The sequence below is a fragment of the Cetorhinus maximus genome, chromosome 10 (assembly GCF_964194155.1).
Source record: "Cetorhinus maximus chromosome 10, sCetMax3.hap1.1, whole genome shotgun sequence".
Lineage (NCBI taxonomy): Eukaryota > Metazoa > Chordata > Chondrichthyes > Lamniformes > Cetorhinidae > Cetorhinus > Cetorhinus maximus.
In genome coordinates, this window is record NC_135888.1 from 31,606,675 (window position 1) to 31,630,504 (window position 23,830).

General features: G+C 44.1%; 1 protein-coding gene across 3 annotated transcripts in view; it reads right to left on the reverse strand.

Moving 5' to 3' along the window:
- Positions 1-22,863, reverse strand: part of tncb (tenascin Cb) — a 147,688-nt gene extending 124,825 nt beyond the window's left edge. For all 3 annotated transcript variants that reach the window (XM_078550326.1, XM_078550325.1, XM_078550324.1), the window contains exon 1: positions 22,433-22,863. The gene's annotated coding sequence lies outside the window, so the exon portion shown is untranslated. The remainder of the gene's footprint in view (positions 1-22,432) is intronic.
- Between the last annotated feature and the right edge of the window lie 967 nt (positions 22,864-23,830).

Sequence of the window (23,830 nt, forward strand, 5' to 3'; positions counted from 1 at the left end):
TCTGGAGTTGTCCATTAGGCAGTAGATGATGGATGCCCAGCGAGATGCGCTGGAGGATCTGGCGGAGATCCATGGGGATTTGCGTGCTATGTTCTCTGTTGTGGAGGAGTCCATGCAGAGCGTGAGCACTGCGTTGACCCTCATGGTCGAGGGCACTGCCTCCTCCATTGAGAGAGTGGTGACTCTCATGGACAGGCAGCTCCAGGGACAGAATCAGAGGTTCCTGGGGTTGCACTTGGACGTGCAAGCCCTCACACAGGCACTGACCTCAGGTGGACAGTGCCAGAGATGGATGAGGCACCCAGTATCCCAACTAGGTGCCTGTCCATCAATGGTGAGCAGAGAAGTCCAGAGCAACCTCACGTTGGCACGAATTGCTTGTCATCTCTGCGGGCTCCTTCCTCTCAGGGCGCTCTGGATGACAGCAGCAGCTCCTCTGCCCCTCTGCCAATGACCATGGCATCTGATGAGGCTGCAATGACTGTGGAGATGCCAGCCATGGCACTGGCTGCTCCCTCCCAGGCGGGGCCAGCACAGGCTCCAATGGCCAGAGGACGACCGCCAAGGTCATCAAAGCCAACAAGACTCCAGAGTCAGCAGGCTGTCTCCAATGGCGCTGCCAGCAAGGGTGGGGCATCAAGATGCAGCAATCATAAACGTAAGTTTAAGACACCATGAGCACAAGAGGGACTGTTCACGGGTGATCTTCTGTTCTGCCGTGTTTTGTTTATATGTTTACTGGTGTGAGCATTAACACCAGATATGGTAATGTTCATTTGTTTTGAGTGTCAAAATTATATAAATTTTGCTTTTTTCTTAATGGTCTGAGTATGCTTCACCTTTTTTGGTGCAGGGTACGCGAGTATGTAATGCTGGACATGAGTGACTCTAAACTTTATTGCCCGGGCACTGAATGGATTTTGGGTTCAAATGAAAGGGTCAGTTCAGACATCCGGGATGGAGGTGGCAGCCCTGGCTTGAGGTGGGAGCAGATCTTTGGCAGCCTAGCGGAAGGATCATTGGATCAAGGTGTCCCTGATGTCCCTGCCTCCCTGAAGGATACAGGTCTGCCTCCACGTCCTCAGCATTCTCCTCACCGTGCTCCTCTTCTGATTCACTACTGGATTCATCCTCTGTGATCTCTGGAGCTGCCTCAAGATCCTCTTCCTCCAGTGGGTGCCCCCTTGCCAATGCCAGATTGTGGAGATTGAGCATGCATCCACTATCAGTGACACCCACTCTGGGGGGTATGGTAGTGCTCCCCCTGAACGGATCAGGCATCGGAAGCGCATCTTCAGAAGACCTATGGCCCTCTCTCTCACTGCCCTTGTGGACGCATGACTCCTACTATAACGCTACTCTGCCTCTGTTCTTGGGTGGCGGAGAGGCGTCAGAAGCCACATTTTCAACAGATAGCTCTTGTCACCCAGTAGCCATCCATCCAGTCGGGCTGGAGCACTGAAGAGCCTCGACACCTGGGAGTATCTGAGGATATAAACGTCATGGGAGCTGACAGGGCACCTTGCACAGACTTGCAGAATCTGCATCCTGTGGTCACACACTATCTGGACGTTCATGGAGTAGAAGCCCTTCTTGCACCTTGATGACCTCGTGTGCAGTCGATTGCACCCTGCACATGGGGGAACCCAGCAATCACTGCAAACCCTCTGGCTCGCTCAGCCTGGCTGGCCTCGTCCATAGGTAAATGAATAAATGTCATTACCTGCCTGAACAGATGTCACCAGCTTGACGCAACTGCGGACAGCTGATTGGGAGAGTGCACACAGATTCCCCACTGACCCCTGGAAAGACCTGGAGACATAGAATTTGAGGCCCACTGTGACCTTCAGAGCTACTGGCATGGGGTGTCCACCCACACAGTTGGAGGTCATCTCAGGCCCAATCACATGACAAATGGAGGTCACTGTCTTCCTGGAGAGACTGAGCCTCCTTCGGCATTACCACGGACATAGTGAGGTAGCTACATCGCTGCCTGTAAATCCTGGCAGCAGGATAGTGGCATCTTCTGTGGCCCCTTCCATCTTGGACTTCCTGCCGGTCCTGCGCCCCTTGTGCCTGCGCCTCTCCTGCCACAGGTTACGCCCCTGGAAGCTGCACTGGGACACCTGGCCTCCTCTCCCTTCTGCTCCTCTCTTCCTCCTCAGAGGTGGTGCCACCAGTGGATACCACAATCCCCATTACCAGGGTAACAGAAGGCTGTCTGATACTTGGAAGAGTCCACATGGTCACAATTCTCCGGGGGCCTTGGAGACACCAACGAGTCCTGAAATGAAGCCTAGAAATGCTAAGGCTGAAGCTCAGGATGGAGATGAAGCTGTCAAGTTCAAATAAGCAGCCAGCAGCAAACTATCTCCTAAGCCCCTCACTACTTACAATGGCAATGCTGCTGATCCTTTTTATATCCCGCACTTGGATGAGGTTTTGCAAGAAGTGGCTTGCCCCTTCTGCCTGTGCGATGAGCGTGAAATTGCATGGGCAACGTAAAATCACGAACAACAGCCTTTATAATGGCCTCAAGTGGCCTTATAATTGATGGTGGGCGCGACTCCGACACCTGCGCACACCTGTCGACCTGAAGATTGCTCGCGTGTGGCATGACACTGAGACCCTTGCCCAACGTCATCTCGCACGATTTCACACTCGATCGGGTCAGCCGCGCGCCTGCCCGTGAGGCGTAGAATTCTGCCCACGTTTGCAATTTTTAGACATTAAACTAACTGCAGGGACATGGATTTTCTTTCAGTTTTCAACATACGCTTGGAAATTTAAACCTGCTTTATTTCAATGTCTTTGGGTCATGAAATATAAATATGTACACATGCAAAGGTATGAGATTACGTTCTTCGTAGGTGGGTTTCAGGGATACAGTTCATCCAATTTGCAAAATTTATTTATTCTTTTTAACATTGTGCCAAATTAGTACAAAATCTTATATTTCAGCAGCAACGCATCTTTGTAACAAGAAAGCTGCAGAGAAAAATCAGCAACAGTAAAATATTCCACTATTGCTAAGTAACTATCAAAACACAAGGTATCACTCACTAAAATATTATACAGATCCTAGTTAAAACTTGCCAAAGATTAACAATAATTTTCAAGCTATTACATAGAAAAACTCTTACACATGTATGTGATATAATTAAAGATAATTGCAGTATTTAAAATGTCACCTTTGCTTCCAGCAAATAGCTCAGTTTAATCATTGCCCCACAGAGCTCAAAACATCCTCTGAAACAGATGTACACTAATTCTTGTATGGACAAATTATGTATACCAAAGAGACCTTAAGTAAAGGGTTAGTGTAAATAATAACTTACCTGTAAGGATTAACGCCTCATGCGACATGGTCTGGTTCATCAACTAAGTGATGCAAATGATTTGCTGTAAATCTACAGGCTTAAAATGCTATTTTTTGAGATCAAAAAGCATAAAAGATCAATATAACTATGGGATACTGCCCTTATTGCCAACTTCCAATCTTCATAACCACAAAGAGAATCATTTTTAAAGGTAGATGTCAAATTTTTCCTCCTCCCTTATACCTCTAATAAGCCATCATCTGCATCTGTTTTTGGAAATCTAAAAGCATTGTAGACCGGTTAAACTGTTGTCTTTCCTCAGAGCTGAACATGGACTCTGAGTTGGCTGTCTGGCTTTTTGAAGGGATTGTAGCTACCGCTTCACACTGAGTGTATCTATGGAAATTTCTTCTTGCATCATCTCCCTCAGAGGTTGAAGGAACCTGCCTTGCATTAGGTAGTCAATGTATTTCTTATCAGAGACAGAGATCAATCAATCACTCCGACTAATACAAAAACAAAATACTGAAGATGTTGGAAATCTAAACTAAAAGCTGAAAATGCCGGAAATACTCGGCAGGCCTAGCACTACCATTACTTTTCTCATTCATTCTTCCATTCCCTGCCTTTGCCCTTGCTTAAAACCTGTTAACATCTCTAACTTCTTCCAGTTCTGGTCAAAGGCCATCGACCTGAATTCTGTTTCTCTCCACAGAGGCGGCCTGATTGTTGAGCATTTACGCCATTTTCTATTATCGTGGGCTGGATTTTCACCCTCGAGACGGGCAGCAGGAGTTGAGAAAATTCCCGGCTCGGCCTGCCTGCCCCAGGAGAGAGGGCCCAAAAGCATGGGATTTTCATTGTGGGGGAGGTGGTGAGGGAAGGTGGGCAGGCTGAAGGTGAGGACTGCAGTCAGGCCAGCTGACCTGGAAAAAAGGTTTGGAGAGAGCCATGGGGGTTGCTGTGTGCCGAGGCGGACTGTTTAAAGGCTGCTAGGTGCTGTGGGACTACATCCCAGTTATAATAAAAACAGATAGGCACTCCAGCTCTCACCCCCTCACACCCCTTCACCCCCACACACTCTCCATGCCCCATCCATGCCACCTCATGATTCCCATTCAACCCCATGGCCTCTCATGGCCCCTATGCCTAATTGTACCCCCCACACAATGCCTATAGCCTCTCATGTCCCCATGTCAAGGTACTCCCCCCAATAACCCCTATAATCCATGCCTCCATGCCAAAATATGCCCCCCCCAAACAACCCTATGACCCCTCATATCCCCATACCAAGCTATGGCACTTCCATGCTCATTCACTCACTATACACGTGTGCACAAGTGCTTGCAGTTTCAGCTATTGATACTTTAAAGTGTCTGGATGTTTGACACTTTTATTGGGCTGTAGTAAAAAGGAGTTTTTTTAAAGAAAGTGGAAAGCTATTAATGAATTACTAATTTTCTGAAGCTTTTTCTTTACACACAGGATTCATTGTTTCTATAGAGTGTATAGTGGGTGAATGGGCATGGAAGTGCATAGCTGAGGATACAGGATATGAAGAGCCACAGGGGCTGTTTTGTAGGCGTATACCTTGGCATGGAGTTCATGAGGGTCCATAGGAGGCCAGTGGGGGCATACATGAGGGGTGATAGGGGATGTTTTGGGGGAATACCTTGCATGGGGAACATGAGGGGTGATAGGGGATGTTTTGGGGGAATACCTTGGCATGGGTGGTATGATTAGGAACTTTTGAACTTACCTTTCAAAAGGTTCCCTCATGCAGATTATGGTTCACAATACTTCTGAAGTGCCGTGAACCACAACCCATTGAAAACCTGGCCTGTCTCCATGAAAATTGATGAGGACGAGGACATGCCTATCTGTGCAATTGTGCTGGCCAGGTCAGGAGTGCAGGATGTAGGCTCATGAAACAAACCAGCCTGTATCCTTTAAAGGCACTGTTGAAAATTGGAAACCCTGGGAATGGGGTTGGCAATCCCGAAATTGGGACTTGCCCACCATTTTTATAGGGCTCTGAAGTCAACGAAAATCTAGCCCCATGTCATTGTGACTGTCAGTTTAGCTTCCTGGTACTATTCTTGCCACTGGGTTGGATGGTTATGGGTTCAAATCCAGCCATGAACTTTAACATTTGATCTAGCCTGACACATCAGTGTGGTATGGGGGAGTACTACAGTATTGAAGGTGCCATTTTTCAGTTGAGGTGTTAAGTTTGTCTGCTTCTTGAAACACATGTAAATGTTCCCTTTACATGATTCGAAGGAGAGCAGGAGAATTCTCCATGATGTCCGATAATCTTTATCTCTCCGTGAACACCAAAAAGATTAACTGGTGAATTACCTCATTTGCTGTTTGCCTCAATAACAACAAGAACTATGTGTCAAAAGTAGTTAACTGGCTGGGAAACATCAGGTGATGTCCTGAGGATTTGTTATGTAACTTCAAAACTTACTCAAAATTTGATCTAAAAATTAGTTTCCCCCTATTTTGGGTTCAGGAGTCATAATTCGTGATCTGGATTCGCACAGAAACTTCGTGCTGCCTCTTCATTTGCCAAGTTGTAGTTTTGAACTAAGTGTGACTGATGCTGCTGTCTGGTTGAAGGCCCAAAAGGTAGGGGGCAGGGAGGAGGGTTGGTGTTGGGACTTGCATATCTGTATGCATCTCCAGTACATGTTCCAGTTAGCCTGCACCTCTTCAAGACAGCCTGCCTCTCTTAAAGGAGAAGAGCACTCAGTAGAAGGAAGCTTTTTAAAATTCATTCTTGTGATGTGGGCATTGGAAGCAAGGCCAGCAGTTATTGCCCATCCCTAATTGCCCCTGAGAAGGTGGCGGTGAGCCATTTCTTGAATCACTGGAATCCATGTGGTGTAGGTGCACTCACAGTGCATTTTGCTGTACCGGTTTCAAAGAACTGAGGGGCTTGCCAGGCCACATCAGAGGGCAGTTAAGAGTCAAGCACACTGCAGTGGATTGGCTAAGGATGGCAGATTTCCTCACCTGAAGGGATTATTGAAATGGGGGGGAGGGGTTTATGAGAATGGGAGATCGAGCTTATTCCTCCCTCGTGGCAGCTGGGGGAATTTAAAATCAATTAATAAATCTGGAATAAAATGCTAATCTCGTTATTCTCTGCCATATGCCCAGCTACAGCCACAGCACAGCCAGGAAGAGGAGGCAGAGCAACACCACGGCATTGATGAAGAAGCCCTGTCACTTGATCCAATACTTGCAGTCACCAGCTCAGAAACTGGCACTGCAAGTATAGAATTGGAATCCACACATGGTGAGGCACAGGGCACAAATGGGCTGTAGCCAGAACAAGAGAAAAGGATAGTTTGTGTGCTTGCTCATCGGAGGGCAAGGCTGCAGATGAGATCTGCTACAGGGGACTTAGAGCAGGACTTAGGTGGGGGTGGAATACAGTTGAAGGCTGAAGAGGATGCACACCGAGATACTGGATGCATTGACTGGTCAGCCAGACAGTCGCCTGTTACTGTCAAGGAACATGGAGGAGCCCAGCTTCAACTTGGCGCAGAGCATCACGCAGTGCTCCCCATCTCTGCAGCCTCTGCTCCATTTTTCTGTTGCGTTACAGACCCAGAGGCACTGTCACTGTGGCCCTCATACCTTTTTGAGACTTTGTGTGGACATATCACCAAATCCTCTGCCCTCTCTATCAGGATGCAGCAACACTCTCTGCAAAACGTAACAAATCACCACAACGCCTCCCAAATGCTTCAGCGTGCTTCCAGAAACCTGGCAATAGCATAACTTAGTCTAATTCACCTTACCTGCAGAATGGGTGTGGCTCGCCCTTTAAATAACACTAATGGTGGGTCCCTTTGGCAACTATAGGTCTGTTCTTTAGTGAGTGACATTCAAATGAGTGGACCTGTGTGGTCCAAGCTTATAAATTCTGTGTCAAATCAGCTGCTTGAGGTCACGATCTGACCAGTTGGGAAGCCTATGGCACACCCATTGCACGCCCACATGACTGCCCTTCCCAGCATGGGCTGCAGCATGAGCTGTGCTGGATGAGGCTAGAAGCATTGTACTCCCCATGCAGAGGGCCTCCCACTTCCAATATCTCCAGCTCCAACATTGCTTAGGAGCCAGTTTTCTTGGCTGCAATGTCTATAAAAGATGGAGGTCATAATACATATTGTGGTGTGATGCCATTAGCCAGAAATAGGGCATGTGAATCACATAGCTTTAGGCATTTAAGTGCACTTATTAAAGTTCAGCGCAACAAATTATACTGTCATTCGAGTAACTTAAAATGAACCAGTGAAACAAACCATATACTTCTTATTTTAATAGAGAAACTTGTTAATGGTTTACTAAATTCTTACTATGCCTTAACTGTAATACAATACATATTGCAGCTTTTGTACAGACGTAATAGTTTCCTGTTCTAAATTTTGTCTGACAGTTTTTTTCACCAGTTGCACTGAAGCTAGTTTTAATTTATCTAACTTCTTGCCAACTGCCCTCTTGCATTTGGTCCTATTAGTAGCAAAGAGTATGGTTGCATTTGCCAGTTGTAAACCTAAATGCTTTAACACTAAAAACTGCCAAACTCTGTATGTGCTAATTGAGTTTACCACAGCTTTTTGAACTGCAATGCACTAAAGCTATTTGACAGCTCTCATATTTAAGAAGTGAAGCTAACAATGGACAAACAGGTCTCCCTTAGTCAGCTGTGTTCTATAAGATAAGTGGTCCAGTGTTTGGGAAACCAATCGTATTGCAAACCCACACGATTATGGATGTGCCTTTCAGAAAGCTGCTTGGAGTAAAGTAAACGGAGAGCTGATTTCCACCTTTATACTCTGTTAACCAGTTGCATCTCTGCATATCAGGGTGGAGCTTAGCGTCTGACAGAAGAGTTAAAGGAGAGCAAGTATATGAGTGGCCATTCTCCCTAGGCAGTGACAATGGACCTGGGGATAACAGTTCTGCTGGACATTGTGAAACCATGCTCATGATCTTCAATCTACTAGTGTTAATGGCTGGGAAATCATGGGCTGAACTGAGCAATTTAGAGATTTTGCACTTTTAGTGTGTGTTAGGAGTGCAAAAGTGGAATTTGGTCTACAATCTATATCAATGACTTGGATGACGGGACCGAAGGTATGTTTCTAAATTTGCTGATGACACATAGATAGATAGGAAAGTAAATGTGAGGAGGACACAAATAATCTACAAAGGGATTTAGACAGGTTAAGTGAGTGGACAAAAATTTGCAGATGGAGTATAATGTGGGAAAATGTGAGAAAATGTGAATTTGTCCCCTTTGGAAGGGAGAATAGAAAAGCAGTTATTATTTAAAAGCAGTATTATTTAAAAGCAGTATTATTTAAATATTATAATTTAAATTATTTAAATAGTTGAAACCTCAACACCGATCCCTGTAGCACTCCACTGGTTACAGCTTGCCAACCCGAAAATGACCATTTATCCCTACCCTCTGCTTCCCATTAGTGAACCAACCCTATGTTACCCCCTACACTATGAGCCCTTATTTTGTGCAGTAACTCTCAATGTAGCACCTTATCAAATGCCTTTTGAAAATCCAAGTGCACCAAATACCTTTGCAGCACAGAGGGATGTGGGTGTCCTGGTACATGAATTGCAAAAGGTTAGTATGCAGGTACAGTAAGTAATTAGGAAGGCAAATGGAATGTTGTCATTTATTGCAAGGGGAATGGAACATAAAATAGGAAAGTTTTGTTACAGCTGTACAAGGCATTGGTGAGACCACATCTGGAGTACTGTATACAGTTTTAGTCTCCTTAAGAAAGGATATAGTTCACCAAGGATCCTTAAATAGCACCTTCCAAACCCATGACCACTACCATCTAGAAGGACAAGGGCAGAAGATAAATGGGAACACCACCACCTGGAAGTTCCCCTTCAAGTCACTCACCATCCTAACTTGGAAATATATCACCATTTCTTCACTGTCGCTGGTCAAAATCATGGAACTCCCTTCCTAACAGCACTGTGGATGTACCTACACCATATGGACTGCAGCTGTTCAAGAAGGCAGCTCACCACCACCTTCTCAAGGGCAATTAAGGATGGGCAATAAATGCTGGCCCAGCCAGCGAAGCCCACATCCCGCGAATGAATCTAAAAAGAAATCAATTAGAAGCAGTTCAGAGAAGGCTCACTCGACTGATTCCTGGGATGAAGGGGCTGTCTTGTGAGGAAAGGTTGGACCTGTATCCATTTAATTCAAATTTAGTTTGGAATCTTGTTCTCCTGACTTTCATGGCGGGTTAAAGATTGTTCGAGTGTACCACTGATCTATGTCAGGAACCTCATTTGCATCTCATGAATGCTCATTAAAAGCCCAACACACCAGAATCTCGTCCCTTCAAATTTAGCGCCTTGCCAGCGGGAATTTAGAATGTTCTGTTTCACGTCTGTACATAAGTGGCATGCACCTGGCGAGGTAGACTTCTTCCTGAGCTTTTAGATCAGTAGACACTGCTTTCCCCTTCCTTTCACACCGTCACTGAGAGATATCAGCTGCCTGTCATACACACTGGGCACAGGAGAGGGGTGAGACCGAGCCAGGACTCGGGGGAGAGGAGTTAAGGAGCAGAGCGGAAGAGTGAATGGCAGTCTGGGTGCCATTCAAATGTGGTGACCGGACATTGGAGCCTATGAGGTGGCGAGCCACATCCTGCCCACCCACCACGAGATTCGACGTGCTACTCATAGCTGAATGATTAATGAGCGGAACAGCACAAGATCTCGCATGTTCAACCACCCTGTTCTCCAGCAGAAGGCATTCTGTCTTTCACTTCCGCCACAGGATTTATTCTCTTGAGTGGAAAATTCCTTCTAAGGGGTCTCCCATTTAAGACAGACATAAGGAGAATTTTTTTTCTCTCATAATGTCATTAGTACGTGGGATTTTCTTCCCTAGAGAGCAATGGAGGCAGGGTCGTTGAATATTTTTAAGGCTGAGTTAGATTCTTGATTGACAAGGGAGTCAAAGGGTATAGGAGATCGACAGGAAAGTAGAGTTGAAGAGACAAACAGATCAGCCATGATATTAGCAAATGGCAGAGCATACTTGAGGGGCCAAATGGCCTACTTCTGCTCCTAATTCACATGTTTGTATGTTCGTATGACATGATTTCTGCAAGGCACACCTTAATGGAGGTATCAGGCCATTTTGATTTCATTTACCACTCCACCCCCACCGCACTGCACCCATCACCCCAACTCCCACAACGCTGTTTTATAAAGTCCCATTTGTAGTTTTATGTACATAGTTGATATACATAACCGACAATCAAACTAAATAATGGCAGAAACTAAATTTGCCACCATTTTTCCCATCTCCAGCATTCTCTGCCATTCCCTTTGCTCTGTCCCCCTTCCTCCCTTGAAAGCATTGCGTCCCCCCACCCCCCACAACTTCCTCCACCCTGCACCCCCAATCCCTCCTTACGTAGGTGCAGATTTGTAGGCAAAAGATGAACTCTGGCACCTCATCATGTGTGAACTTTGATAGTGAACTTCAGAAGGCTCTTAAAAACAAAAAGCTAAAAACTCTTCAGTTTTGCCGAAGGGTCATGAGGACTCGAAACGTCAACTGTTTTCTTCTCCACCGATGCTGCCAGACCAGCTGAGTTTTTCCAGGTAATTCTGTTTTTGTTTCGGAAGGCTCTTTTCCATTTGTGGTGTGGGTGTAAGAGGGAGTGTACAGCCAAGTTTCTTCATGTCCCCGTGTGACGGCCACGCGTATGCATTTCCAGCAGGCTTTGGAAGGTAGTAATCAGGAGCAGTCATGCTGGCTCATTTTACCTTCCCTGACCCAGGGGAGCTGAGGTTGATAGCAGTAGCTCCTGCTTCCTTAGCACTTTGTTTTCATTACTCGACTGAGCTGATCTGTTTGCATCATCACCTCCCACAAAATGCTCGAGTTTCCTATCTGCCGGCCCTGTGGAAGTATCTTCACTACATGGATGGCAGCGGTTTGAGAAGAAAGCAACTTTTCAAGGGCGAATAGGAATGGGCAATAAATGCTGGCCTTGCCAATGATGCCCACATCCTGAGAATGAAGTTTAAAATAAAATCCTCTCATGGTTCTGGATTTGTTTTTCTTAAATGTAGGTTTGCACCACCTCTTTTCATGGATTGTATTAACGTGCTTGTCAGCTTCATTATATTGGTTTTGAAGGAACATCGCCACATGAAACTAAACTTGTCCCTTCCTTCTGCAGATACTGACTGATCTGCTTCTAGCCGCTTCTCTTCCTGTTTTAGTTGCGCCTCCATTGCTGCCCTGGTTGAGATCAGCTAACGCAGCAGAGACCAAGGGCCGGAGTTAAGAGATGTGCAATGATATAGCTTAGCTATTCACTGGACAAATCTGCTGAGCCACTAGAGAAACACTTTAACCGGAACATTGCTCTAATGTTAATCCAACATGAATGGAAAGAAAACTGGATATCTCCATTTCCATGCCAACTGTTATTAATTAGATTCAATATTGCAGATACTAAATCTAACCAGATGGCTAAAGCAGATTGTGGCATGGCTAGATTTTAAATAATTAATTGGTGCCCAGAATCAAATTTCCTTTACTACTAACTTTAAGAACATTTTCATTAATTAACTTTGTCACCATGACGGCAGCAATGTGACTCTTCAAAGAGGTGTCCGTTGACTTTGAAGAGGATAAAATAAAAGGTGGCATTTTGTGGAAATGCAGCTGGACAATTTCTCACAATACACTCAGAATTACTATTCCATTCCAAAGCCACGAAAGCAATAGCCGTGGGTTGGATTGTCATCACAATTATCTGCAGGTTCTTCGTTCCTTCAACTGCAACAATGTACCTGCCATTGTTACACCAGTTCATTGCTGTGCAGCTGTGACAGCCAGGAGCCCTTAAACAGACCTTTTCCATTTAATTGTCACTCTGCTCCCGTTGTTATTTTTATAAATCATTCTGCTTTCAGTTCATCAGAATGCATGTGTGATACCCTGGAAAGCTAGCAAAATCTGACCAGAATGTATAACTAGTTTGACAGAAGCAGAGCTCCACCCTGCTTCACGTTGTAACATTTCTATGTACTTTTTTCCTTTATTCTTTTATGGGATGTGGTTGTCGCTCTCAAGGCCAGCATTTATTACCCATCCCTAATTGCCCTTGAACCGAGTGGCTTGCTAGGCCATTTTAGAGGGCAGTTACGAGTCAACCACATTGTTGTGGGTCTGGAGTCACATGTAGGCCAGACCAGGTAAGGACGGCAGATTTCCTTCCTTACAGGACATTAGTGAACCAGATGGGTTTTTAAGGCAATCAATGATAATTTCATGGTCACCATTACTGAGATTAGCTTTATAATGCAGATTTTTTAAAAAATGAATTCACTTTCCACCAACTGCCATAGTGAGATTTGAACCCATGTTACTAGGTCAGTGAAGTTATCACTTCTCCACCATCTTGCCTATCTCTTCATCTGAATTTATAGTCATGCCAAGCGTTACAAATACAATCTAAGGTTCCATTAGTGGTGTTATTAAATCAGTCATTTTTGTATTTGTTGTGCATTCAACCTCAGTTGGACTATGGTGTTCAACATTGGGCACTGCAGTTTAGGAAGGATGTTAACGCTTTGGAGAGGTTACAGAAAATGTGCATGAGAATGGGTCCAGGGATGAAGTATTATAATTTCATAGATAGACTGGGGAAGCTGCAGTTGCTCCCCTAAGCATATTGAAAGCTATGAGGAGATTTGATAGAGGTGTTTAAAATCCTAAAGGGTTTAGATAGAGTAAATAAGGAGAAACTGTTTCCATTGGCTGAAGGGTCGATAAGCAGACAGTACAGATTTAAAGTGATTGACTAAAGGACTGGAGACAACATGAGGAAAATCATTTCTATGCAATGAGAGTTTTGAGGATTTGGAATGCACTACCTGATAGGGCAATGCATACAGAGTCAATAGCAAACTTCAAAAGAGAAGTGGATAAATATTTGAAGAAAAAAATGCAGGGACATGAGGACTAACTGGAGTGCTCTTCAAAAGATCCAGCACAGGCAGTCTCGATAGGCCGAGTGGTCTCTTTCTACACTCTATTATTCTGTGATTCATTGCTATTCCCATTTTCCAAAGATTCTAAAAGTCTGGAAATTTGATGGCACATTGCGTGCTTTCCAGGTGAGAAACAAGCACCAAAGGGCCCATGTAAAGGTACATGTACACCACATCACAACAACTCCGTCCGTCCCTCCCTCAAATATATGCTGGCAGAGTCCTGCAGGCATACTCACCCCAATCATGTTCATGCTGGCACCTTTCACCTTCGTCACTCAGTATATACTGCAACTGTCATCCCCCTCCATGTTTGTGTTGGCAACCCTTTATCCCCTTTCTATCTGCCGCTCCTCAGCTAGCATCAGAATTCCTGCCCATAGCATAGTTCCATCCTCTGCAGCAGCATGAGGTAGGAGGTAGGAATCAGGAGCAGCACTAACTTGTTAATTGGATGTTAAATTGTATTCAGTTGGTGAGGGTTAATTGAGGAAGCTCATCAGTGCTTATGTAGGGGAATGGTGGTGTGGTGGTAATGTCATTAGACTAGTAAGCCAGAGGTCTAGGCTGATGATTTGGGGCTACAGATTCAAATCCCACCCATTGCTACTTATTAAATTAATAAAATCTGGAATTGAAAGCTAGTCTCAGTGATGGTAACTTAAACTATCATTGATTGTTGTAAAATCCCATCTAATTCCAATTAGGGAAGGAAATCTGCTATCACTGCCTGGTCTGACCTACATGTGACTCCAGGCCCTCAATGTGGTTGATTTTTAACTGCCCTCTGAAATGGCCTAGCAAGCCACTCAGTTCAAGGGCAATTAGAAATGGGCAACAAATACTGGCCTTGCCAGTGATGCCCACAGCCCAAAGAATATATATAGATCAGCTGGTTTGTGGATTGGAGGTGCACGCCATGTGAAATGTGTCTCTGTAAATAAAAGCTTTTAAGTATATAAAGACTAGGCTTCAGTTCTTATCTACAGTGCTTGGCAATCTGAGTTCTAACTGAACTGGCAGGGATATTAAGTTTCAGCTCTAAACATGAGCAGCTGGACACTGACTTCAATGGACTGACTGTCAATGTGAAAGTTGCACTGTTATATGAAATGAGGTATTCTACAATGAAGGCCAGGAAGTGGCTGATGCTTGAGAACACAACGGTGGTTTCAGCTGCCTCAGGAGTGGTGTGGGTGGGTTTTGTGACACTCCTGGAATACGCGGTGGCAGCAAGAGCCAAGGCAGCTGGACTATTATGGATTGTGGGTTTCCTTCTTTGTGGGTTACTTTCATCAGAGGTGACCACATAAGAGAGAGAGCGGTGGGGGCTAGACAACAACAATTGCAAACTTCTAAGCAAGTTTAGAAGAGGACACAGAATGGACAGTAGGAGGAGAAATCTCAGGGTAGTTAGGACGAATAGGAGTATTGAGCAAAATAGCAGGAGCAGATATATGTGAAAGGGACAGGAATAATAGCTCAAGAAATGTAAATTAAAATTTTCTTTATTCGTTCGAGGGATGTGGGCTTCGCTGGCTGGGCCAACATTTATTGCCCATCCCTATTTGCCCTTGAGAAGGTGGTGGTGAGCTGTCTTCTTGAAGCGCTGCAGTCCATGTGGTGTAGATACATAGAGTCATAGAGGTCTATAGCACATAAAAAGACCCTTCGGCCCATTGAATCTGTGCTGGACAAACAAGTACTTAACTATTCTAGTCCCATTTTCCAGCATTAGGCCCATAGCCTTGTATGCCATGGCATCACAAGTGCACATCCAAATACTTCTTAAATGTTATGAGGGTTTCTGCCTCTAATACCCTTTCAGGCAGTGAGTTCCAGATTCCCACCATCCTCTGGGTGAAAAGATTCTTCCTCACATCCCCTCTAAACCTCCTGCCCCTTACCTTAAATCTATGCCCGCTGGTTATTGATCCCTCCACCAAGGGGAAAAGTTCCTTCCTGTCTACCCTATCTATGCCCCTCATAATTTTGTACACCTCAATCATGTCCCCCCTCAATCTCCTCTGCTCCAGGGAAAATAACCCCAGTCTATCCAATCTCTCCTCATAACTAAAACTCTCCAGCCCAGGCAACATCCTGGTAAATCTCCTCTGCACTCTCTCTCTTGTGCAATCACATCCTTCCTAAAATGCGGATTCCAGAACTGCACGCAATACTCTAGCTGTGGCCTAACCAGGGTTTTATACAGTTCCAGCATAACCTCCCTGCTCTTATATTCTATGCCTCGGCTAATAAAGGCAAGTATCCCATATGCCTTCTTAACCACCTTATCTACCTGTCGTGCTACCTTAAGGGACAGATGGACATGTACACCAAGGTCCCCCTGATCCTCGGTGCTCCCAGGGTCCTACCATACACCCACAGTGCTGTTAGGGAGGGAGTTGCAGGATTTTGACCCAGTGATAGTGAAGGAATGGCGATATATTTCCAATTCAGGATGGTGAGTGGCTTGGAGGGGAACTTGTAGGCGGTGCTGTTCCCATCTATCTGCTGCACTTGTCCTTCTAGATGGTGGTGGTTGTGGGTTTGGAAGGTACTGTCTGAGGAGCCTTGGTGAGTTTTGCAAATGTAACTTTAGAAGAAGCAGCCAAAACACTCATGTAAACAGTGGGGACTGTATTCTATTTCAGATCAACAAAACGTTTCTTTAGCATTTTATCTCCCCCAAACAATGCATCTCTGTTGGACCAGTGCTTGGAACAGTGATGGTTAATGTCATAAAATACCACTTCACTCCCTGACTTTCAAGCATTAACATCTCTGTTCCATAGTCAAACTAATATCAACCATACACTCCAACAAAAATTGCAAGCCTGTGGCAAAATTGAGGGCTTGTGACTTGTCAGAAACCCATTAGGTTCCTAGTTTGGGAGATCGCTTTGGTTTGATTATTTTTAATGAGCCCCCAGAAAAATCAGCCTCCAATTCCAGAACAATATAGGTGGACTGTGCTTTTTTGATGGGGAAGCCTCACAAAAGATGCTTGCAGACACCCAGACAAATGAAAATCATTTGAAGAATCAAATCTACACAGCATCTTTTCACACACACACCCTCCCCTCTCCTCTTTTGATGCACACAGGAAGTTTGCAGACAAACAAAAAGGAGGAATTCTACCATTTTGAAACGGAAGTAAACACATGCATCTGAACTTGAATTAAGACAAGCTCCCAGGGAAAGATGCCAAATGAGGATTGACTCAGGATTCTGGCTTGAATTCACACTTTCCTACAACTGAAACAAGCAATCTCTCTGTCCTTGGTACTAAATGTGCAGCTGTACTCATGAATGCACACATTTCCTTTGTAATGCTTTATTTAAGATTGCCCCTTTCTTCATAGTTTTAATCAAGCCCGTTGATTTCTTTTCCCAATTTATATATTTTTTATGCTGTCATGTTAATGAGGATTGTAACAAAAACAAACTTCAGATCTCCCAATTCATTATTTGTCACGGGACGATTTCAAATTGCATCAAGGAACTCTAGAATTCTGAAACTGCCAGAAGCACAATATTAGAGATGATGCTGGAAATTATTCCTACTCTCTTTGTGCATGGCAAAAAAAATTACCTGGGATGGCCTTACCAATCATTTCCATAAATCCTGGCCCAGCCTCTGTTGAGAGTCTGTGATTAAACTTCTGCAAAGTCACACGACAGGCATCAGCAAACAATGCAATCAAAGCTTCAATGTCAGTGTTGGGACCGAGGTGCGTCCACTGCCATTTTATTTTTACTCTTCTTTTCGTTCTCCTTAAGGTCAAGTGCAAGCTGGTTAGATTCAGTGCAGAGTTCCCTCTGCTCTGCCCCTAGCGTGCTTCAGTTTGAACCCTATTGTATATTTTATATCTCAGAGTTATGCAGAGATTCACTAGTTTCTATGTGTGAAGGAACTTTATTTACAGTGCTTTACACAATGCTTCAAAATGTCTGTTCCATGCTTCAACTCTGGCTTCCATTCCAGCTCTTTCTACAGTTTGTTTACTTTTCCCAGGCTCCATACCCAGGCTTCACAGATCGAGCACAGTGTACATCAACAGTAAACAGATTCACATAATCAAACACAGAACAACTGAACACCACCAACCTAGCTACACCAATGTCATGTTTTCCCTATTTACAGCATTGTCTTTCTTGGCAGGATTCACTGACAGGAAAATGGAGCAGGATTTTTGGGCCACACTGAGGTCAGGAAGGGAGGTGAATGGAGTTCAAAAATACTGGCACCAGCTGGTGTGCCAGTTTCCCAACACTGTTCCCGGTGTCAGCTATTTTGGCATTGGCGGGTTCGTGGACGGCAAGACTGCCAGCTCCCATGAACCAATTAGGCTTGTTCAGAGCCTTGTTAATGGTAATTAATGGAAGCAAACTGGGATTTTCCAGTCGGCCTCCAGGTTCCAGATGCGACTTGGGAGCAGCTCAACTGCCTGGAGGTGGGCACCCGATTGCAGGCCAGAGTGCCAGCACTCCAGGAAGGCCTGGAGGCCCTCTCTGCTGCCTGGGTGTAGGTGCAGGCAAAGACCAACCTGTAGGGGGACTCCCCCTGCTCCTCCCCATAGTGGTGGCCAGGCTGCTTTTTCTATTTTTTAATTATTTAAAAAAAAATTGCTGAGAGGGTAGCTTTAAGTTAGAATCTCTCTCCATGCTAATAATGGGGGAGCCCCAGTCAAAATTCCAACAAGTCCTCCCACCCCCCCCTCCCCGCCAATCCCCTGGGACCGGGTTCAGGGTCCCGAAATAGTCCTGGTTCCTGTTTCCCACTCTTGAAGTGAAAATTCAGTCTATAGAAGCAGCAAGGGTTGATCCCGGTTGAGATAATTGTCTATATGTTTCCATTGGGACTGTCTTGTTGTATATATTCTCAGCCCTCACCCCTTTCTATCTATGTAACCTCCTCCAGCACAACAGCCCTCCATGATCTCTGTGTTCCTCCGGACACTTGTGCATCCCCATTCTTAATTGTTCCACCACTGGTGCTGGTACCTTTAGCTACCTAGGCCCCACGCTCTGGAATTCCCATCCTACGCCTCTCTGCCCTGCCTGCTACCTGTTTCCCCCCTCTTAAGATGATCCATAAAGCTGTCTTATTGACCAAGGTTTTGGTTACCTGTCCTCATATCTCATTATGCAATTCAGTGTCTAATTCTGTTTGACAATGCTCCTGTGAAGCATTTTGGAGAATTTTAACAAATGCTTTAACCCTTTTTAAAATAAGATATTTTTTGTTATTTTAAGGGTAAGCGTCCTTGCTTATGAACCAGAAGCATCGGGTTCAAGTTCCACTCCAGGACTTGATGGCCAAGGAAGGTGTGTTCATAATGCGGCCAGACAGGTTGAGCATTAACTTGTAAATCCTTCCAACATATGCCAATGGCAGGTGGTAAGAGTGGGAGAGAATCCTGGTTAACCATGTGATGGAAAGAAATTGGAGCCTCTACCATCACTATCCATAGCCCAAGCTACAACATGCACGTAAAAGCATATGTTGCCACGCCAACTCAGGGTCCTCCAGGGGGCCCAGTTGGTTCAGTTGGCTGGATGGCCAATGTGCACCAAATTGGTGCCAACAGCATAGGGTTCAATATCCATTCTGGCTGGGGTGGTTTCAGAACCTGCTTCCTTGCCCTACCTGTGGTGGTGGTCGTGTCATTGTGGGTTGGACCTGGCTTTGGGCAAAGAATGCAGGAAGAAAGAGAAGGTATATTAAGCTATTTTAATAAAGGCATTTAGCCAATGGAATATATACATAAAATAGCGACCAAAAAAATTAATACAAATGCATCTATACAATCTATACATTTATTGCTAATGATAGGTACTAATTTCAAATTGTTAGCTACAAATGTCCTTCCTTCCAGATTGATAGGGTACACATGAATGTGCTTTATTAATATCACTGTGTGACAATTTATAATCTGAGCTCCTTTCACACAACAGTTGCTTTATTTAGGTTTCAACTGTTCCCTAGGAATTCAATGAAACCAATTACCTTTATGCTGCGGAGGAAATCAACACAATCCAATTAAAGCTTTTCCAGTTGAGCTGACCATCCTGAAAATTTCAGGAATATTGTACCTCAGTGAAGTAATTGCATGTAAACACTAATATCAGGACATTTTTCTCAGGTCAAACTCAGTTTAAAGACCATAAGATCATAAGACATAGGAGCAGAAATTAGGCCAATCAGCCCATCGAGTCTGCTCCGCCATTCAATCATGGCTGATAAGTTTCTCAACCCCATTCTCCCGCCTTCTCCCCGTAACCTTTGATCCCCTTACCAATCAAGAACCTATCTCTCTCGGTCTTAAATACACTCAATGACCTGGCCTCCACAGCCTTCTGTAGCAATGAATTCCATAGATTCACCACTCTCTGGCTAAAGAAGTTTCTCCTCATCTCTATTCTAAAAGGTCTTCCCTTTACTCTGAGGCTGTGCCCTCGGGTCCTAGTCTCTCCTACTAATGGAAACATCTTCCCCACGTCCACTCTATCCAGGCCTTTCAGTATTCTGTAAATTTCAATCAGATCCCCCCTCACCCTTCTAAGCTCCATCGAGTATAGACCCAGAGTCCTCAAACGTTCCTCATATGTTAAGTCTTTCATTCCTGGGATCATTCTTGTGAACCTCCTCTGGACCCTCTCCAGGGCCAGCACATCCTTCCTGAGATACGGGGCCCAAAATTGCTCACAATATTCTAAATGTGGTCTGACCAGAATTTAAAGGATGAATGCTTCAAATTGCTCTACGAGATGTTAGCAACAAATGTGTAAACGCATTTATATTAAATTCCTTTGACCACTATTTTATGCCTTTGGCATTTAAAATAACTTGAAATACTGAAATCTTTTATTAAAAAAGGGGTTAAAACATTTGTTAAAAAAGTAGACAACGATATTTCATATAAACACGTTAACACATTCATGACTAACATTGCACATCACAATTTCAAGGCAAACAATTTTAAATGAAGCAAAATGTACTTTACACTTTAGACAAATGCAGTACTTGTGTAGAGGACAATGTCTTGACATTTCCATCTTAAGCAAGCAAAAAGGACCTCTTAAAATCACCCAAGTTACAAGGGCAGACCTAATATTGTCATTCTGTCCTAACACATTAGCCATAATGTTTTAGTGTTACCAAAGGTGCTGCTTGCCTATATTTGGAGGGAGTGTTGAAGTGAGGCCCAATAATTTAAAATAAACTGTCGCACAGCTGATATATAACATTAGGTAGCGGCATCGTTGCATAACAGAAAACACAAAATGCTTCTTTTCCTTATTCCATTATTTTTATTAGGTTTCCTCACCCCACGAACATTCAACCATGAAGGCAGGCAGGTGAGCTGGCCATGGGTGGTGTTTCTCTAAAACTGACCACCAGGAGGTGTGTAGTGGCATCCACCAATGAGTTTCCTTTCAAACAGTCCTTGTTTCAGTCCGGGCACCAGCGTCCCTTTTATTTGCTCCTTTCCTCGAATTTCCTGACTGACATCGAGACTCGCTTTGTTTGGAATCATGGGCACAATTCAGTCAGCGTCTCCCAGCTCTACAGGGGTAGTTTGTTGCCGATGCAGTGGTAGCAACCAAACCTCAGCAACGTTATTTTTTTTTAATGTGAAACAGGACCGTTAAAAGAAAGCTCAAGAACAGCTGTTTTTATTTATGGGTAAAATAAAATGAATGATTGCAAGGTGGAAGAAATACAAAGGTAAATGAAAAGGGAAAATTCACAAAAGACCAGGAAAATCCCAGATTTGATGTCCGCCTGGATTCATTGAGCTGATGTCATCCAGAATGGCAAGCAGGTGTGCTACCATTGACCTTAGTGCCTTCAAGCTGAGAAGAGGGGGGAAAAAATCAGCTGGGATGTCTACTACTGTTATTCTATAAGGCCCGCCGAAAAGCACACATGTGATGATAGAGGCACACTCAAGACATTTATTTTTTGCTCACGGGTTGGATGGCCTGCCAACGCCCAACGTCCACGTTCGGGAATGGCCATTTGAGCAAGGTACAAACAGGCAGTGCCCACGGAACTAGAGCTCAGCGCAGTCAGCGCCCTCATTCAAGGGAGAGAGAAAATTGTAAGATCGGGGAAGATGAGAAGAAAGAGAAAAGAATCCGCACGCAAAACTCCTTTAACTGTTATATTAAATAGTTCGGGCTTTAATGAAGCAACCAATGCGAGAGATCAGAGTTGAGAAGCTCTATTAATATTCAGAAAATATCAGCAATATTCCAGTATTCCTGTTTTGCCAGACAAAAAAAAAAAATCACTGGTGATCACAACCACCATTATAATCTGAGCAGTGAGTTTAGACCTTTAATTTACTGGTGTGCTGCTGCTACTGCAATAAAATCAAAGGGGGATTCCATATCAGCTTTGCCACACATGGACTTACTTCTAGACAATAAATCTGTCTTTCACTGGGGCAGTGAATCATGCAAGACTCGTTTTGAAGCAAACTGCCTATGTAAGCCGTCTGGCAATTGCAACTATTTTAGCGTTGTCGTTTTTAAGCTGACAATAAATCTATTCATTCCTTTGAAAAGACAGTTGAATACCAACCTTTTAAAAATGGTTTTAGCCATGAAGTCTGCCTATTGCCATTTGCTGAGAGCTGCTCTGAGTGAGCACAAAGGTGCTTTAACTATCTCCCACTTTGTTTAATATTATATGAAAGATTTCTTTTCACAGCTTCTGTTATTTTCCCTCTCAAACTCTGTGGGTATCCTTGATATAATGACAACATGAGGCTCCCACATAGAAAATATTTGCAATTCAATACAGAGAGAAGAGAATTAGTGCATTTATTTTCTGAAAACTACTGCACCGTCAGCATTACTCTAACTCACACACAAAGACTGTATGAATTTAAAACAAAATGTCAATAATATAACCTCTGATTAAGATCATGTATTTGAAATCTCAATTAAATATATTGCAAAAATATGACCAGTTCATAGCAGATTCTATAAAACAGCTTTCTTACCTTAAATTGTGCTGACTGCAAACCATGTAGTTCCTACTGTGACCAGACTTGAGAATTCAGCGCCTTTACCTCAGTAAAACTTGCCCTTCAAGCTTTTTGTTGCAGCCTGTCTTCACATTGAAGAAACAGCCTGCATGAAGCCCTAGGTAGGTGCTCAGGAACAAAGCTAATTCACCCCCCTCACACACCTTTTTTTAAACAGCAGACTGTGGTTAGTCAGCCAAGCAAGCATGCTCTCCGTTTATATAGCATCTCTGGAAGCAGTGAACTTTGGCATCATCCCTGTAACGAGATGCCTTTAGGCTGACTCTAAAAGTGATGAATTAAAGCTGCAGCCACTCCGTGGTGCTTGCTTTTTTGGAAAATTGTTTTAACATACCATTTATGGTGAGGGATGAAGTCACTTTAAGGGTTCCATCCGCTCCCCCCCCCTCCTCCCTCCCCCCCCCACACTCAGTGACTCAGCTCATAGGGAGATTTCTCAATCCACGTAAAAGTTACAAGGCCAATCATTTACTAGGTAGTCTGGTATCTAATTGCAAAAGGGAGTATAAACTCAGGAGAGGTTTTAAAATGAGCTGCCTGCTGCTGGCTGCTGCAGCAAAGACAGACTTCAGGTTTCTTTTGTGAAAGCTCCAATTACTGCTCTCTGGCTCCATCATCAGAGGTTTCAGGCAAATCATTGGGTTACCTCCTTGACTACTGTCAACGCAGCTTGTTTCAGATGTTAACACAAATCACACGGTGAACTTTCTAACGTAATTTGTATCAAAGACAATCACTTGCAAAAATTTGAGGTTAGAGGATGGAATATATCAGCAAAAATAGTGACAGCTTGAATAAATAGTGTTTAATTATTGATATTTACCAAAGTGCCATTTCAGCCATAGTTCGATGTGTAGCATTCTCACTTCTGAGTCAGATGGCTTGTGGGTTCAAGTCCCATTCCGGACTTGAGCACAAAATTCTAGACTGACACTCTAGCACAGCACTGAGGAATGCTGCACTGCCAGAGGTGCCGTCTTTCAGGTGAGATCATAAACTGAGGCCCGGTCTGCTCTCTCAGGTGTGTATAAGATCCAATCATACTAGTTTGAAGAATAGCAGGAGCGTTTTCCCTGGTGTCCTGGTCAATATTTGTCCCTGAAACAATATCACCAAAAACAGATTATCTGTTTATTATTACATTGTTGTTTGTGGGCACTTGCTGTGTGAAAATTGGCTGCTGCCTTTCCCACACTAACAATAGGGATTATACTTCAAACACATTTAATTGGCTGTAAAGTGCTTTGCGATGTTCTGAGGTTATGAAAGATGTTATATAAATGCAAGTCTTTCTTAATCTTTTTAAAAATATTAGTGAAGCGCCCATTGTTTCATACATAGTTAATCAGAAGA